We start from the raw sequence: 19,561 nt of genomic DNA on the forward strand, positions 1-19,561 counted from the left end.
CAAGTCCTTGTCAAAAGACATCCCATAGCTGTAAAACTGGCAAGAGACTAGAAGATTTACATCTCAAAAGGGCAGAGAAAGAATTTACATGGCCTTTGGGGGACATTTGAGATCCAACCATATCCCCAGTGCATATTTGGGGCTTCCATGTCAGTTTATTGTGTTTCTTTTCAAATGTCCCCTTCTCAAGGAATTTTTCACTGACCATCCTATCATATAACAAACTCTGTGCTTATTATTTTTTCTGTTTTATTTTTCCAGTAACATTTCTACCTAGCTCATACTATAGTGTTTACAGTCTTTGACTCATGGGTTTACTGCTTTACTGTCAGAGACTAGACCAGTGCAGGATGGGTGGATTACATTAAATATATTTTTGTTGAGTGAATAAATGAAAGAATGATTCTGTGAAAAACAGAGTATCTTTTGATTATTTCAATAGAGATTAAATTTCATGAGTTTTTTTTCCTTCTATAAGCAGAAGTTACTATATATATACTTCATGTCTAAAAACAAAAGAGTCGAGGCAATATTGTTTTCAAATTTTATTAGTCAAATATAATTTGAAGAAAAAAATACAGTCTTAGAATCCCCATGATAAATTGTGATCACCATGATCCACAAAATGATTTATAGTGGGTGGTCAAACTTTAATTAAAAGAAAATGTGGCAGGTTTGTATGGGAAACATTAGTTTAACTAAAAGTATACTTGAGACTTTCTAAATATATAAAATTCCTGTGAAAACCCAGTGTCCTTAATTGAATGTTTAAAAGTGTAGTCTTTCAGGCTGATCCTGTTTTTTTTTAAGGGTTATAGGTATAGTACCTTTACCTTCATATTTTAACTTGATAGAGAAATGAGATTTACCTATGTACCTAAAGATGTTGCTCAACCATGCTTGTAAAGAGAAAAAACAAACAAAAACAAGAGACATAATAGTAAAGTTTAAGAGCTGAACTTTTAAATCCAATCATTAGCTCATCCTGATTATATTTATTAGACATAAGAACTATAGCAAGTTTTTCCATTTATTAGCTAAAAATATATATATTTTCAAATAAAAATATATGTATTTATTGAGTAATTACATGAATGATTGAAGAAATTGGTTGTCAATTATTTGGCACAATGTTCATGGTACAAATTTATAAAAATGGTATTGAGGATAATAAATTTATGACAATGACAATGATGATGATGATGACATGCCCAAGATTCCCATGTTTGCCTCTTGTATCTTTCTTCTAATATTCAGTAGTCATGGGACTAGAGACTCTCTACCACTAGCAAGGGGCATAAAAACAGCAGAATATATAAAGTCTCTTAATAATTGAGAATGTTAAATAATCAAATGCTTAGAAAATAGGGCTGAAGATAAATTTATTGACTAGAAGCAACAATGTTTAATATCTAATTTTGGAGAATGAAATGACTGATATTCAATCAAAATAAACCAGAAGAAATGAATATGGTAACAAATATTTATTTTACTGTCATTTGCTTTTTAACTTAAAGAGGAATAGACCTTTAAAAGGTCTACAAAGAGAACCAAACCTTACATTTGCCTTGGGTTATAATATAAGAAATTTTGTCAAGCTTCTCAACTTGAAATGGTAAGGTTGGTGGCACAAATGATAGAAAAATGGTATAATGTCTTCTATAAAGATGTATTTTAGAGGTAGGTATTTATTTGTAAGACTCTCATATGAAATCATTAATGGACTATACTCTAGTTTTTACTATTTTTGTGGGGGAGGGGTACCAGGAATTGAACTCAGAAGCACTGGACCATTGAACCACATGCCTAGCCCTATTTTGTATTTTATTTAGAGACAGGGACTCACTGAGTTTGCCTAGCACCTGCTAGTTGGTGAGGCTGGCTTTGAAGTCAGCCTCCCAAGTCACTGGGATTACAGTTGAGCTTGAGCGCCACTAAGCCCTTATTGTATTTACAATTAATAGGAAGGAAATGGGAGGAAAATTTTGCTCACTTCTGTGCTTTTCAATGAGTAATATAAATTGTAGTTTTAAAATGTTTTATACTTGTTAACTCTCAGATATATTTGAGTCAAAAAGTATTGCATCCTTCCATTTCTCTCTCTTTATTTTCCTTTCCTTTTTCTTCCCTCAAGTGCAGGAATCCAACCCAGTGCCTTATGCAACCTAGAAAAATGCTATATTACTGAGTTACACCCCTACTGCTTCCCTTCTTGTTTTAACCAAGTCTCAGTGTCCCAGAAACTTTTTAATAGCAATATTTACACAGCATTGTCAGAAGACAGAATAAGTTAAATTGGGTTGATTTCAGTATTTTTCTTATTATTTGAGAAGTACCTCAGAATTCCTTCTCATTTCTACCACAGATTTTGGATAACTTAAAGCCATCTTTAACTCTAAATGCCAAAAGAAATATGTGTCCCATATTCCTAATGTTAAATTTGATGATTATGACTAGATAGTTAAATGAATTAACAGCTAAATAATAAAATTTTACTGAGGTTATAGCTTCTCTATGTAAAAATTGAAAATGGGTTCTCAAAAAAACCAAATAAAATACAAAGATACTCATAACTTTTATTTTCTTGAAAAAGACTTTACCAATATAAAATTATTATGGGAAACTGCTACTGATCATTAAATGCACCAATGGGAAGTGATTGAAGGAGAGTCATTGGTGATATGAATCTGCTAAGCAGAGCTGTTCAAACTTGAATCATAGTTGATATATTTCATCTTCCTAAAAAAATTGGATGACCACATAGAAAATGATTAATCTGTACCATTATCGGACACCATACACAGAAATCAACCCTAAAAAGATTAAAAGCTTAAAGGTAACACCTGAATCTTCAACTCCAAGAAGGAACCATTGGGGAAAAGCTTCTTGTCATTGATCTTGCCAACAAATTTCATGTATATGACATTGAAAGCACATGAACAAAAGTAAAGCTAGACAAATTGGACTACTTCAAATTAACAGGGTCTGGCATGGCAAAAAACAAATAGTACTGAGAGAAAAGGCAACGTATGAAAAGAAAGTATTGTGTACTATACATATCCAGTAAGAGGCTTATAAAAATTTTATAAGGAACTACTATGAGTCAATAGCAAAAATATAAATAACAGATTTAAAAAGTGGTGAATGAAAGACCTATATATATAGACATTTTTTTTTCAAAGAAGACATGGAAATGTTCAACAATTATATTAAAATATTTATTCAACAGAGAAATGTAAGTCACAACCACAAAGAGAAATCATCTTACAACTCTTTGGATGTCTGCTATCAAAAGAGCAAGAAAACAAGTATTGGTAAATGTGGAGAAATCAGAAAAACTTGTAAATTATTTGAGGGAATGTATAATGGTGCAACCACTATGGGAAAGCATTATAGCTGTCCTTCACAAAATGAAATATAGAATTAATATATGAACTAGCAATCCTGCTTATGGGCATGTAGTTAAAAGAATTAAAATAAGAACCTCAAAGAGATATCTGTACTCTCATGCTCATTGTATCTTTATTCAAATTGGCCAAATTATGGAAATAATTTAAATAACCATTGATGAATGAATGGGGAAAATAGTATACATTTATTGAACTATTATTTAGTTTTTGAAAATAATTCTTGCCATATGCAACAACATCGATGAACCTGGAGGTTATTATGTTAAGTGAAATAAACCAGTCACAGAAGGACAAATAGATTCCACTTTTATAAGGTCAAATTCATATAAACATAATAAAATGGTGGCCATCAGGGGCTGAGTAGTAGGGCAAATGGGGGGAGGGTAATTCAATGAGTGTTAAGTTTTAATTAAGTAAGATGCATAATTTCTAAAGATTTTCTGTCTAACATAATGTCTTACTTAGGTAACGATACTTTAAAAAGTTACTAATAGGATAGATCTCATATTAAGTGGTCTTACTATAGAAAATGAAAACAAAAATAACAACCAAAGGGGCATGAGGAAAATTGCAGATAATAAATATATGTCTATTCCCTTGATTATAGTGATGGTTTTCACAGGGATCCACACATACAGTTTAAAATACAGTTTAAAATATTGATTGTGAATATTTCTAGTCTATTTTCAGAGTTGCTTTAGAACTATGTGGTGTAGATTGAGATACATGTTTAGTTTACAAAACACATTTATTTGTTAATTGTTAAAGGAGTTGATACTTAGGGTGTAAACCCCTCAAGGATCTGTGTATTTGCCTGCATTTCTTGCACTTCATGTCTGTGGAATTGACTTCATGATATTTTTCTGTGTCTTAGTAACTACTTGTAAATTTTAAAAAGAGGAAAGCTTGACCCATAAGAGAACCTAGTAACCACTTTGTAGGGGATCAACTTTCAAAGTGTTGAATCAGCAGCAACTGAGCTAGTGGAGATAATTCAGGCAACAGCTGTTGTTAATGGGATTCAAACTCAATGTAGGCTTTTGATTAGTTTTGTGAAAGGCAAAATGCCCCTAATAATTATGAGATGATTTATTCAAGCTGTTTTAATAGAAATAATATTCCAAAAAAATATGTCAAAGAAGAGGGAGAAAACCTAGAGTTTTACAGAGGCAGATAAATAAAGTAGTCAATAGGAAATATGGACAGCAAGTCTCCATTCAGAATGCAGAAGGGTTATTTTGTCATGTGCAAGATCAAAGTGGCTCATTTCAGTTAGCTGTTTCTTGGAACATGGAAAAATATCTCAGAACAATGACAATTTTCTTAACAACCTTTGCTACTTTCTAGAAGCATAGGTCAGATTAAGTTCCATATTGTTAGTTGTTCTCAAATTAAGCCAGAAAAGGAGACATTTAGAGGAGAAAGTTTGATTTTTAATTTTTCATTAAAAAATAAATAAATAAATAGGTTTTTACTTTTTTGACTGTTACTTGCAGGTAAAAGTAAAGAAAATTACTTTAGGGGTCCTTGTATTTATGTATGGCCATAATAGTGCAATGTGATAATAAATGGAGATCAGAGTTTTCTTTTAATTTGAAAATTTGAATATTGGTTGTTTTGTTCTATGGGCTATGTTTTCATTTGGGTCTAGTTTTCTACTTTTTCCAATGACCCTTTGTTTACTAAGGTTTTGTAGTGTCTTTTTAATACATATGTCTTTAATAAACATTCTATTGTAGTAATCTGAATAAAATTATCTCTACTGAATTGCCAGAGGCATTACATCATTCATGTAATGAATTAAGAACCTGCAAAGAATTTGGATCCCATTAGTGGTAGTTTGGCATGATTTTTTATAAAGAATAAATGGCAGTGATTTCTTTAATAGTGTGGCTTTGAAATGCATTCAAAGTGTATTTTATGATGATGTGTTCTTAAAGAATTTGAGAACAACTTCATAGGGACCTTCCCCAGAGTGTTGGTCTTGTAGTTGCTGTATGAAATGGTGACTATGCTCAAATTAGAGGAGAATTGGTAGGATCCTGGTATTTCTAGTTTTTCCCTCAGGGTTTGTAGTCTGGTTATGTTCTGGTTTGTCTTCATTAGAGCTGCAATATTCAGAGGTGGGGGCTTGACTAGGAAGGTTATTCTCCATTAAAGAGAATAAAACAGGGAATAATAATCTTTGATAGAAGAGGACTAGCCAAGAAAGGGTCCATTTTCCAATTACTTTCTTGCCCTTCACTATGGAGAAGTTACTAGTTTAACCAGTTAATCAAAATATTGGAATAAGTTACTTGGAAATGGCTCCAATTTACCTTCAAAATCTGAAAGCGGGTATGAAATGAAAATAAGAAGATCCAGGATCTGTTTCTAAGAGTAATCCAGATTGTTTTTATAGTGCATATTTGTTGGTTGGTTGGTTGTTTTGTTGGTTGGTTGGTTTCTTTAATACATCTGGACTGTGTAAAGTGCTAAGATTCAGATTTTAGCAGAGACATAACTCAAGTAGGGTTTGGTGACTCCAGGGAATCTTTGCCCTTCTTGGCTGTTGTTACATGATTTTCTTCTTTGTGTGTCTACATATGGCCTTTTTATGAAAAAAAACATTCATTGGATTTAGGGCTCATCCTCATTAAATATGACCTCATCTTAACTATTTACATCTACAAAGACACTATTTCCAATTAAAGTTACATTCTGATGTCCCAATCTTCATCAATGTTGGAGGGACACTTTTTAACACAATTCACTGGCCCATAACTAATTCTTACTTTACCCTCTGTCCACTTTCTTGTTGTTGTTATTCAGAAACTTCACTACTGATGAACCTTTCCAAAGGCATTGATTCTCTGGCATTTCTGGTTTTCTTGTTGAAGGCATAATATGATCTTTCAGCAGAAAAACCTTGAGCAAGATGGTTCCATATTTTCACAGTAAGTGGCCTTTGGAGAACAGATATGTAACAGATATGAATATAGAAGAAATAGCTGTGGGCCACTGGCAGTGACTGCTATAGCAACCTTTCTTTCAAATTCTTTTTCTGAATGCTTGATTTTATATGTTTTAATTTATAGGTGTACTTTCTTCCATTTAACATTCAGAAAGTAACTATTATTTATATGCATATTATACTTTTATAATTTGAGTAGTCAACTGACCACACAAAGTAATTAATATCATAAAAAATAAAGATAAATTTTGATACTAAACATGTTGCTTTGTAGACTTATCACTATCATACATTATTAAGTGGCTTTCAAAATAACAATTTCGATAAAACAAGATATCTCAATTATAATGTTTTCACTGAGAAAGGATACATATCATATCATACTATACAGTTAGAAATAGTATACCTCAAAATGATACAATCCTATGAGTAATTTATTAAGATTTAATTTGTTCAAAGTGTTTTTAATTGTGTTTGCCTCATTTTTTCAAACTATGTCAGCAATTCTACATAGCATAGGATTTTAGTTTTTTTGATTATGCACTCATCCATGTTTGAAACAGATCTAAAACAACTGTCAGAGGGAATTCTGTTCCCACCACAATTCAGAGCAGAGGTGGAAAGGCACCATGTTTAATTAAGATTCCTCATTTGATTCTTCTACTTTTGAAAGAGTATTAACTCATCCATAGTGCATTTATTTATGAAGGTGTAGAGTCTTTGTTCCAGCTGGGATTAATACCAAGAACTGTAGTCACAATTTGAGACTATAATTTTGAAGGCAATGTTACTCAGTATTTCTTAAAATCTTACAAGTGATGAAAACACTTACAATGTTTTTTCTTGAAAGTTCATGTAGTTCATCCCTTTTAATCTAGGTATTCAAAAATTAATGGCCATAATAATTCAGTTCGCTGGAGAACAGCATAATTTGACTACCACCTATTTCTCTGCACATCCCTTAAAACAATTGTCTTTGTTACGGTTTCCTTTTTAATAGTTTACAAAATGTTTATGAAACACATCTTTGTAACATGTATCTAGTATATAATATTGAAAATTATTTATTCCATTTTATCACATACTGTTGTCTTTATGTATAGCTGCCTGAAAAAATTCCTCCAATTATAGCAATGTATATGTCGTTATTCAATTGATTATGCAAATGGAGAGTATGACTGAGGATAGATCATTATTGAAGATAAAAGAGTGTACAAATCCTTATAATATTTATCACCAGCTACATTTTTATTGCCCCTTACCCTTACACTTCTGCCTTTTTTCTTATAATTTTATTTCCCTTTAATTTTATGATCTAACTATATTTTATACATCCTTTCAAGCTACTTAAATTTATCTTAGAAAAATGTTTTTTAAAATGTATAATGCTTATACATATAATTATGAAAGAGAGTAGTTTCATATGTTTAACAAAAATAAGCTAAACAAACAAAAAGTAAAGAACGATTACTTGGAAATAGTAATTCAGGTGAGCATTAAAAATTTTGTAGACACACACACACACATAAATACACAAATTGCTGTGTGTAGATGACATGTATTTATTTCCTGAAAATATTATCTTGAGTATTTGAATTGATTATGTATCCTAACTCATGGGAAGATGTATTAGTTACTTAAGGCTGCTTTAACAAATTGCCTCAAGCTTGATATCTTAAAACAACTCAGATTTATTTTTTTTTAAGTTCAAGAGACCAGAAATTTGAAATCAAGTTGTTGGTGGGGTTGGTTCCCTTGGGAAACTGAGGAATATACCATTCCTTGCCCTCCTAGCTCCTGGTGGCTCTGGCAATCCTTGACCTTCCTTGTTTTATAAATGAATCACTAAATCTTCATATGATTTTCTCTCTGTATCTCTGTATTTCAAATCACTATCTGTTTTCTCTCACTGGGACACCAGTTATGAGATTAAGATCCATATTAAATCCAGGAAGATTTAATTCTGAGATCTTTAACTTATAACCATAAAGACCCTACTCCAAGTAAGGTTTCATTTTGAGATTCTGGTAAATTGGGTGAGCTTTGCCACCATACTCTATTGGGGTTTCAATCATCTGGGTGGTCTATGTTTAAAATCTAAGTACAGATGCCTCTTACTAGTTTGTCAATATGTTGGAGACCAGTAATGATTACATATTTTAGAAACTAAAAATTCAATGCACTCATTTAATAGATATTTTATATAAGGTAGAGAAAGATAGATAACTTTACTGATTGGATTACACTGTATTCCTAGCACCCTTTAAAGATAAATGTTCTTCTGAATTCCTTGCTATAAAGTAATATTTATGACTATCACAGTTGGTATCACATAACTCAATCTTCAACTCCCAACCCATTCTGTAAACTTCCCAAAGATCATAAGACACAAGAGAAGCTGTGATAATGTGAGTTTTGCATTTTATAATTTTAACTGGAAGAAAAGATAAATGACTCATACAGCTAAGCAATGGGAATTAAAGCTAAAGGGGTGCATTGAGAAAGGGGAAATAGGATAAAGTAGAAACAATATTTTAGTATGAGTATGTAAAATTAATGATAAGCAGTAAATAAAATAAGTAGATCATGTGGAAGAGGGAACACAGAAAGAAAAATTCAGTTGATATTGACAGAGAAGGCACATGGCCAAGGAATCTACTCTTTCTCTTCCCTGCACTGGGTAAGCTCTTCTATATGTCATTATAATTTACCTTCTTACTTCTTTCAGAGTTCTATTGAAATGTACATTTTCACATAGCCTATTTCTGATCACCCTAAGTTAAATAAGCACTTGAGACTACCATCCCCACCACCAATGTACCACTTTCTTCCTTACTCAGATTTGTTTTTCTGTAGAGTATGTTTCAACACACACATATATACTTCTATTTCATCTCTAACCCTAAGACTTTGTTTAGTTCATTGCTATGTACTATAGTGGTCATAATTATGCCTAGAACATAATAAATACTTAATATAATATTGTTAAAGAAAAAAATGAAGAACAAAATGCATAGGAGAGAGTTTTCAATAATATTTATATATGAATAGAAATTTTGAGAACTCCAGTGGGTCCCTAGATACACTCTTATTGTCTGTGAGATGATTTTATGCAGTAGACCCTATTAAAATCCAACAAGAATACTGATTCCAGCTTTCATAATTATCACTCTTTTTGATCTAGTATGACCCAGTCTTAACTCTTTTTAACCTTATGAATTAAACATAATAGAGTTTCTTAGTGATAAGGTTAGGTGTGGAACCTATATTCTATGCACAGTTTGCTTTTTTTCCCATATTCTTTATTGGTCCATTATAGTTGTAGATATTAGCTGCATTTGTTGTTGCATATTCATACTTGTGCACAATATAACAATATAATATGGCCAGTATCACTCATAGAATTTCCCTCTTCCCTCCCCATCTCCCACCCCTTGGTCCTTTCCTCTACTAATATCCTTTTGAATTTTAGGATATCCAACTCCACTTTTGTTTTCCTTTTCACTCTCTAGTTTTCGCATGTGAGAGAAAACATGATTCTTTTGAGTTTGACTTATTTTACATAACATGATGGGTTTTAGTTTCATCCATTTTTCCTGAAAATGCTATCATTTTATTTTTCTTTATGGCTGAATAAAACTTCATTATGCATATATACCACAATTTCTTTATCTGTTCATTTATTGATGAAAACTTAGCCTAGTTCCATACTCTGGTTACTGTGAGTTCTGCTGCTGTAAACATGGGTATGCATGTATCACTGTAGTAAGATGAATTTAATTCTTCAGTATAAATACTGAGAAGTGATATACCTGGGTCATATAATGGTTCTATTCTTCATATTTGAGGATCCTCCATATTGATTTGCACCCAGGATTGGGACATAAGGATTTATTATTGTGATATCTTCTTTTTGGATTTTTCTCTTTATTAAATGAAGTTCAATTTCTTTGTCTCTTCTGATTAAATTGGTGTGAAATATGCTTTGTCCAATATGATGACAGCTATTTCTGCTTGTTTTCAAGTTCCATTCACATATGATATCAATTTCCTTACTTTTACTTTCAGCCTGTGGCTATCTTTGCCTTTAAGATGTATATCTTGCAAACAACATATAGTTGGGTCTTGTTTTTTAACCTATGTCTTTCATTTGGAGCATTGAGGCCATTTACATTCAATGTTATTATAGAGAGACAGAAATGACATTTCGATTAACTTATCATGTTTAATTTTGTAGTGTTTCTCATTTTCTTAGTTACTTTTCAAATGATATTTGTTCTTTTGTGAGCCCTGAGGTTTATTTTTAATTTCTTCTGTGTGCATTAATTCTTTAAGCAAGTTCTGTAATGCTGCTTTAGTGCTATGAATTCTTTTACTTTCGGTTTCTCTTGTAAGGTTTTTATTTCTTCTTTGATTTTGAATGATGGCTTTGCTGGATATAACAGTCTTATTTGACAGTTATTTTCTTTCAGGATTTGGGAAGCATGATACCAAGACCTCCTGGTTTTTGGAGTTTGTGCTGAGAAGTCAGAAGTGATTCTGATTGGCTTGCCTCTAAATTGTGACCTAATATTTTTCTCTTGAGGCTTTCAAAGTTCTCTCCTTGTTCTGTATGTTAGACTTTTTAAATTATAATATGCTATGGACAGGTTCTATTTTGATTTTGTCTCTTTGGGATTCTGAATGCATTCATATCTAGATGTTTATTTCATTGTGAAGACTTGGCATATTATTTCCCTAAAGAGTTTATCCACCTCTCATAACACTCTTCAATTCCAATGATTCTTAAATTTGTTCTCTTCATCTTAGCCCAGAGCTCTTGTATATTCTGATCATGGTTACTTAATTTTTTTTATTTAACGCTATCTCTGTGTTCAAGGCCATTTTTCATCCAGTTCTGTGATTCTGTCTTTAGCACGGTATACTCTGTTAAAGAGACTTTCAACTGAATATTTTATTGATTTATTATATCTATCATTTCCAAGATTTCTGTTCAGTTTTTTTAAACAATTCTCTCCTTATTGAATTTCTCATTTGTATTTGTACTGAATTTTTTAATTTGTTCAATTGTTTTTCTCTGTTGTCTTAGAATTTACAGATTATTTTTATAATGATTCTTTTGAAGTACTTATCTGATATTTTTTCCATTTTAATATTATGGAGCTATTTATTGGTGAACTACGAACTTTTAAAGGTGTTATATTAACTTGTTTTTTTATATTTCTTTTATTCATGTGTTGGGTTTTATGCATCCATTGGAAGGGATTTCTCTTCAACTCTTATGTGTAGATTTTTATAGGGCACAGTTTTCACTTGCCAAATTGTCCTAGATTGATCTGGATTAAGAACCTCCTTGTAGATGTGGTGTGCATAGACTTTGTGTGATTCTCCTCTGTTTTTGCTATAGCAATGGTTTTTTGTGGTACCTGGGGGACCACTTTGGGATCTGGTCATTAGTTTGCGCTTTTGTCTGTTCTGTCTTTTTATAAAATGATACCTGAAGATTGAGTGGCATTTTTTTGTGTGTATGAAGCAAGGTGCTTTCTCTTTTGGTTGAGTTAGCTCAGCAGCACAGTTTCAACACTGTGAACTTTTAGTATCCCTGTAAGTTCTCAGGGCCTCCCAAAATAGGTGGAAACAAACAATAGCAATAACCAATGCACACAATGTACAGCAGTGAACTAAATACTTGGTTCCTACTATGACATCTACAGTTTCAATTGCCACAAGAAGCAGAAATCGTAGGAGCAATGATTGCCAACAGCAAAAACAATAAGTAACTATTAACTATATCTGGCATTAAAGCAAACAACAGGTGTCAACTATGTCTTCCACAGTATTAATAATTGCAACAACATTAGTGGTGAGGGCAGGAGTTATATAAAATGATTAGTGCTAAAATATGATAAGAATACAGTTAATTAAGAGAAAAGAAAATGTCATAAGAAGGTATAAGGGAGTTTACAATTTCAAAAGATCAGAGAAAATGTAAAAGAGATGTAGCATGTGGTGGCTAAAAGGAAGGAGGAGGAAAAAATAGAAATAAAGTAAAGGGACAAAAGAGAGAGAGAAAAAGAGGAGAAATGGACAAATGAAGATATACAAAACCAAACCAAAATGTACTAACCCAAAACCCTAACCCTTGAAAGATAAGGTAAGAAAAAATAACTACAGTTAAGAAATGCTATAAATTGAAAAAAAAAAAGAAATATATATATCCAGAAATCAGCACAGCAAAAGCACACACAAAATCAAAGAAAAAACCAAACCAAACCAAAAACAATCATAACAAAAAGATTCTAAATGAAAAATGAAGGAATTCTCTCCCCTGAGATGGTGAAAATAGTCAACAAGAATAGATGGCCACTGTCTATGCCAAACTATCTTTCTGCTTTTTCTTGTGTTATAAAATGAGTGGAAGAGCAAAGGCTGGAGTGTATTTAAATCTTCCTTTGTGTGTACATGTGTGTGTGTTGATCACCAAGCTGCCAGTTGGAGTGGCAAAAAAACTGAAGCTGTTTTAAAAAATTCTCAGCTTCTCTTCACTATGAGCTAGAATGGGATGGATTCTGCACAGAACAGATCCATGCACTCCCAGGATAGGGTCACTGTTGAGATGCATGAGTGGATTCAAGCAAGTGGGGCTTAGATTTATTCAGGCCTCGATGATACCTATTCTAGAGAGATTAGTCAACACACCCCTAAGGCCTGAGAGTTGTCAATCTCTTTTGGGAGTCTTGATCTCAGGAGCCTTCCAAGGATTCCACTCAGGGGACTTGGGAGCTACTTCTTCACCCTCTATGCTGCTAATGAACACAGCCCTTCTAGGCTTCCAGGGCTTAGTTCCTATGTGTATTTTCACCTGTCTGTTCAGACTCCCAACCCACTACATCTGGTCACATGAGCTGCCAGACTCAAAGGGGAATCAAGTTGAGCTTCCCTTCACATTTCCAACATGAATCCCTCTGGATAAGGCATTCTCTGTGCCTCTTTTACTCCCATCCTGCTCAGTACACTCTAGGACAAGGTGCTTGACAGGACTATGTAGCCATGTTTGCTTAGACCTCCTGGCTCCCAGAGCAGCAGCTGCCATGTGGCTGCCCCAAGATAGCTTCAACTCTCTGTGGCCAGTTGGGAAACATGGGGCACTTTTTCAGCACCGCTTCATTAGCTAAGGGTGGGCTGCTTTTCTGATCTCAGGTTTTTCCATAGTAAAACTGTCCATTGTATTTCTCTGTGTCCCTTCCCAGACTCTGTGCATAAACAGTTCTGCTACCACTACTGTTGCCACAACTGACTTGACTCCAATAGACCCTTTCATCTTTGTCCAATGTCCTCTCATTTCTGAGTCTTTAAGATGCACTGACTGTCGAATATTAAGTTTTAGTGAAATTTCTCTTTAGTGAACTTACAAGAGAAGCCATACTCCTGCTGCTTGAATCCTGAGCCTCAGAACAACTAGGAGAGCTGCCTTCCTCTAGCCTTACATCTTGAATTGAGTTTACGTGCACTTTTCTAACTGAAACATACTAAGAAAAATATGCCATAAATATAAACGTAGAATGCATTTCACAGCCAGATAGAATTCATTTGCTAAGAGTATGCATTGTTTGGGCTATCCTTGCCTTTACTATAACATATTTGAACAAATAAAAAATCAACAACATTTGTAGGAAATAAGAAATACAAGCTTTTGCATTAACATTTGCAATTCTCCAACACAGCATCAAGTATATTTTTCTATTTTAATTGCCAGTAGACCAAGAGTATGTCCAATGTAGGACTGATCTGTGTGATTTTGATGAAAATCAGAGTTTACATTTTTTTCATGTGTATTATCAAAGGGATTTTGTTTTGAATACATTTTTAGTTATTCAGGGACAGTTGTTAAACCCAGTTCTTTTTTTCCCCTTCTGAAAACAATGTAATCCATTTTAAACCTTATTAAATTAAAGCACACCTTCCCTAAAATGATATTGTGTTGGGTAGATTTCCCTCTGAGAGATCCACAATCTATTAAAGTCAGAGATGAATGGAATTTTTTACCCTAAACAGGATTAGAGAATACATTTCTGCCTTTACTGCAAAAATGTTCTTATTCAAATAAGGTAGGGTCCTTTTTCACTGTGGAATTTCAACTGCATTCAAATACATTACAGACATGGGGAAGAAGGTCATAAACAATATATAACCACCAGCAAAATGTATTTCATATTCAACTTCTAGGGTAAGATATATGCTTCAACCAAAGAGAAAAATGTTCTTTCCAAAAATCTTGATGAAAAACCATATAATGATACTTTTAGCCCATTCAAAAATGTATCTAGATGATACTATCAGAAGTGGCAGCTGATTTTTTCACAGTACCCATTTCATAGAAATTCTATTTACGTTTAATTAGGTTTTGATTGAGGCAGCAAAGATACACCAAAGTAACTCAAGAAAGGGCAGTTTATGTTAATATAGATATGTCTCAATATGTCTTTGCCTCTGTACTTCATTAAATTTTCAGTATATTTCCTCTTTCAGATCTGGAGTGGTATATACAAAGCCTACTGAGCTATTCTGAACTCAATATCAATCTTTTAAGTGCCAATCATTTGCTAAGAGCTATTTGTAAAATTATTCATTAGAATAAAATTGCAAGTTTATGGCAAGTAAAAAATCACTTATAAACTTAAATAAGACCTCTACCTAGTTGATAAATGCAATTTTATAAAAATATTGCCTGTTGTGGATTCTTATAACATGAAATATTTGCAGAATTTTAGCATTTAATACTTCATAAGCACAAGAACTTTCATTCGGAAATATAGTATCTGAGTATGATAACTAAGATGAATTTATTTAAAACAAATTATCATATTTGATAACGAAACAGATTGTGATAAATATTTGAAGTTTCCCTATTAAAGATGTAAGTTCAGGGCTGTTTTTTCCCCTCCCCATCAGGGACAAATACATTAGATAAATCTCAGCCTTTCATTTTCTCTACCCCATCTCTCAATATGTAGATACATATTCCTTCCCTAAAATAATATTGCATTGGTTCGAGTTATATATAGTCACTTGTTTTCCATTATTTTTTAGTAGAAACTTTACTTTGAGAGGACTTTAAATTGTTGACTTTGGTTGTAAAGGACATTTGATCTACTCCACTTTTTATTTCAGATAAAATAAAATCACTGATTTTATTTATATTATATAATATTATATAATTTATTGTATACATATAATATTATGGGTTATTATATTCCCATAATATCCATAGTCTATTTCACAGAGAGCACATTCTCTAAAACATTTGTATTTTTGTAATTCACTAACTTATATTTTTTAGGTCTAATTATGGAACATGTCACTTTAATATTTGATTCCTAAAGCAATAAGATATGAAAATAATGTGCAACTCTAGGAGTTTTGAGAAGCTTAAGAGAGTCATCTTTAAAGAGATGGTATTTTATGTGACAAAATTTGGCATTTTCATATTAGAACGTCTAATAGCTTTTGGAACCCATCTGTTTTTTCAACCCCTCTTGTTATTCCTTTCTATTGAAATAAACTTCCTATTTTTTGTTTGTATCCTATAATGTGTTACCATGAAGTTGTAATGTGTCTGGATATACAAATACTTAGTGAAACATAGTCCATATGAAAATCATAACCCTTAAGCCATAAGAAATTGAAATCAAATTAAGCCTTACCATTTACTAATTATACCACTCCAGGCAAGAATATGTAACCTTTTTACACCTGCTTTTACATCTATATACTAAAAATAATGATGCCTAACTCACTGGCCATTTGTGAATATCAAATAAAGTAAATACTATATTTACTAAATATAGGACTAAATACTATACCTTGTCCAAACCAAGCATTCTAGAAACTTTGGTTCCTTCTCTTTCACATTTCCCCTTGTTCTTCTAAAGTCTGAAGTGCAATTAAGATTAGATAGAGCGAGACACAAATGTTTACCTAAGAGTTTTCATTTGTTTGTCTAGTATGGGTTTTTTTTTGTTTCTGTTCTTTGTAGCTTATAATAAAACATTAGGATATTTTCCAGAGATGTTGTAATTTTGGCTGAAATTCCATTGAAATTCTTCCTCATTTTATCAAGGAAAGATAGAATTATTAGTTGAATATAAGAAGGATGAATATAGAAAAGTGAATACACAGGAAGAAGAGAATTATATGTCCATCAGGAGTTGTAGACACAAAGTAAGAGCAGGTTGGGCCCTGGGGTACAACCAATAATCTTAGAACATAATCTTCACTATACAGAATAACAAAGCAACAATCAAAACAGATTTTAATGGGGCTGGGGTTGTGGCTCTGTGACAGAGCGCTTGTCTAGCATGTGCAAGGCGCTGGGTTCGATCCTTAGCACCACATAAAAATAAACATAAAAATAAATAAAATAAAGATATTGTGTCCAACTACAACTAAAAAATAAGATAAAAAAATAGATGTTAAGATATTTTGTGGAAGGAGCAAAGTGTAGAGTGAAACTTGTAAATGAAGTCAGGAGAGAGGATAGTAGCAAATTTGATAGAAGGAGGTACATTCTAAAGCACATTTGATAAACTCATTGCCTACAGAATTGTTTTTAAAAGACTGGATGAATGTCCTTTCTGTTATTATTGAGAGTTCATTTGGCATCTCTAAAAAGTCTCTGAAAGAAAGGCAAGTGATTAAAAGGGAGCTGTTATATCTGTAGTCCTGGACAAGAGCAATATAACTCTACAAATATCTGGAAATTGTCCCCTCCCTCATTTTCCTTCCATGGAGTTAAGAGATACTTGGAGGGAGTCCATTGTACTATTGCACCATAGGCAGGTATTTTTGTCATGTCACTGTGCACATATAAGTTTTATGCTGCAACCTATAACCAGTGGTGAAATTATTTATATAACACATACCTGAAGATAAAGTCCTATAGCTCAGCCTGTATAATATGGATAATATTATACATTGAAGAAGAACATTAAAAATTATTTTCTATTTTTATTGGAAAATAATTTAATTTCAGTTTGAAAGGCAGAGAAGATTTTTGGAATTGCATGGTATAACTATACACTCTGTTAGATGTACTAATGAAAATGTATATTACAATGTTTCTGATTGTGTTAAACGAGTTATCAATTGTTTAATCTGAGCATTGTTCTCACTATAGATAACTCATGAGATTTTTTTCTCTTCTAACTGGATGATGAGTATATATATTTCATAATATATAATTTATTTAGTTATTACTTCAAAGATATTTTTATCTCTAAATGACTTAAATGAATTTTAATAGTGCCATAGAGTATTATATGCAAAAATTTTTATAATCAGTCCTTGCTTGTTTTTCCACTGTTTTTTTTCCATATTTTGCTATGATATTTCTATCTAAAATGAGATGATAAATGTGAAAATATACTGAAAATTATAAATGACTTCACAAATATGAAGCTATTTTTCTTTATATGAAATGTAAGTAGTAATTTTATGTGTAATTTAATTTTAAATACATTTTAAATATGAGAGGCTTTTGGGGGGTGCTGGGCTTGTAGCTCATTGGTAGAGCACTCACCTAAGGTGTGCAAGGCCCTGGGTTCAATATTCAGCATCACATAAAAATAAATAAATAAAACAAAGATATTGTGCCCAACTACAACTAAAAAATAAATATTTTTAAAAAACTGGTAGACTTGGATTTCACTAGTTTCCAGACTTTATTCATTCTATTATATCTATCACAGATATTTACTTTTGCATTCCATGAGGCTTTCTTTCTATTGCTACTAGGGCCCCAAGATATAAAGATCAGAAAATAAGAAAAAAATTTAGCAAGTCATTATGAATTATGAAATATCAAGTTGTAGCATTGTTGGAGCTCAGAAAATTACCACCCAAAGTATGGCACTTTGCCATGCTCAGTACTTTGAACTAAAGGAGACTGAAGAACCTCAAAACTGGCCTCAGAAACAAAGCCTCTCTCTGACCTTCTCTTGCCCTTCTGTCTTTTGCCCATTTTTCTCCATTATAGTGATTCATAAAAACCAAATTCCTTTTTTTCCAAGATGGGTAATAGAAATTAGAAATAACACTTTAACTTTCTGACTTTCTGTGCAGGAACTAACCATAAAGAAATTCTCTAAACTGTGTTGACTGATGGTAGATCCTGAGGCCCATATTCCAGAAGGGGTGTTGCCCTATATATATTGGAGAAAGGAAAGCTACACAGAGAGGCCAGGAAGAATCTGAACAGACAGGCTTTGCTGGTTTACCCCCTTAGTCCATTATATGTGGGTCAGATCCTTTTGTCTAATCACATTTCTACGTAGCCATCCATTGTTCATAGACTGCAAGAGTAAAGATAGATAGTTTTCCTTGGGTCTTCTCTTCATTTTTGAAAGCTCTCCTGTTAAGTAATATTTAAATGAAATAAATTTATTGTGCTTTTCTCACTGATTTTTTTAAGAGTATCAGCCATGACCCTGTAATGGGGATAAGATGTCTCATACTTTCAGCTCCCTATAGGATATTGTGTAAAACAAACAAACAAAAATCACAAATTTCTTTCATCTTTAAAATTATACCCTTTTGTATTCTGCTGCAACAGGCACTAGTATGGCAGTATGTATAAACGTGGATGTGTAACCAATGTGATCCTGCAATCTGTACACGTGATAAAAATGGGAGTTCATAACCCATTTGAATCAAATGTATGAAATATGATATGTCAAGAGTATTGTAATGTTTTGAGCAACCAATAAAAAAATTATACCTTTTTGGAGTAAAATTCTATAGCTCTTTCTATCAGGGTGTATAAGGGATATCCATTCCTTTTTTTGACCAATAGGATATCAGCACATTGGTATTTGTCTTCATTTAGCAAGCCCTAAGCCTGCTTGGTTTAGAAGCCTTGGGTAGCTTAAAGAGGATGAGAGACCAGGGAGAACAATGATGAGCCATCCTAGCTGGTCTTAAACCTGACAACTTTCAGAAATGGGAGTGAACCCTTCCTACACTATCCAGCACCATCAAAACTGGTCCAAATAAGAAAATCTCCCCCCAAATCCAAAGAATTATTAGAATTTAAATTTTTGATTTAATGTTTTAAGATAATTTGTTATGCAATAAAAGTTTATTAATTGCACGCCTCATGAATTATTAGCACTTTGAGAATGTTAATTATTTGGTTTAATTC

The sequence above is a fragment of the Ictidomys tridecemlineatus genome, chromosome 4, assembly GCF_052094955.1.
Source record: "Ictidomys tridecemlineatus isolate mIctTri1 chromosome 4, mIctTri1.hap1, whole genome shotgun sequence".
Lineage (NCBI taxonomy): Eukaryota > Metazoa > Chordata > Mammalia > Rodentia > Sciuridae > Ictidomys > Ictidomys tridecemlineatus.